This window comes from Beta vulgaris, chromosome 8 (assembly GCF_026745355.1).
Source record: "Beta vulgaris subsp. vulgaris cultivar EL10 chromosome 8, EL10.2, whole genome shotgun sequence".
Taxonomy (NCBI): domain Eukaryota; kingdom Viridiplantae; phylum Streptophyta; class Magnoliopsida; order Caryophyllales; family Amaranthaceae; genus Beta; species Beta vulgaris.
This window is the reverse complement of record NC_079209.1, coordinates 1,855,001-1,855,243: the sequence shown is the minus strand read 5'-3', so window position 1 is coordinate 1,855,243 and position 243 is coordinate 1,855,001. Positions and strand designations below refer to the sequence as shown.

At 40.7% G+C, this 243-nt stretch overlaps 1 protein-coding gene across 1 annotated transcript in view; it reads right to left on the bottom strand.

Annotated features, from left to right (window-relative positions):
• LOC104900572 (phospholipase A1-IIgamma) overlaps positions 1 to 243 on the bottom strand; it is a 6,185-nt gene continuing 5,942 nt past the window's right edge. Inside the window, exon 2 of the mRNA XM_010688018.4 lies at positions 1 to 243. This exon is cut by the window's right edge and continues 873 nt beyond it. The gene's annotated coding sequence lies outside the window, so the exon portion shown is untranslated.

Here is a 243-nt window from a genome sequence, read left to right as displayed (position 1 = left end):
ACAAATGTATTGTATATTCGGATTGCTTGTATGCCACCCAACTCCTCACAAAGGAGGGGGAAGATCTTAACATGTTTACCAATATTATAAATGAGTGCAGGGAGCTTTTCCGAAGAATCCAAGAAGTGGAGATTAGGCATATCCCAAGAAGGCATAACAAGACGGCAGATTTACTAGCTAAAGAAGCGCGTAGATTAGATGTTTGCATGAATGTAACTAATTGTTTGCCCCACCCTCCTAGTT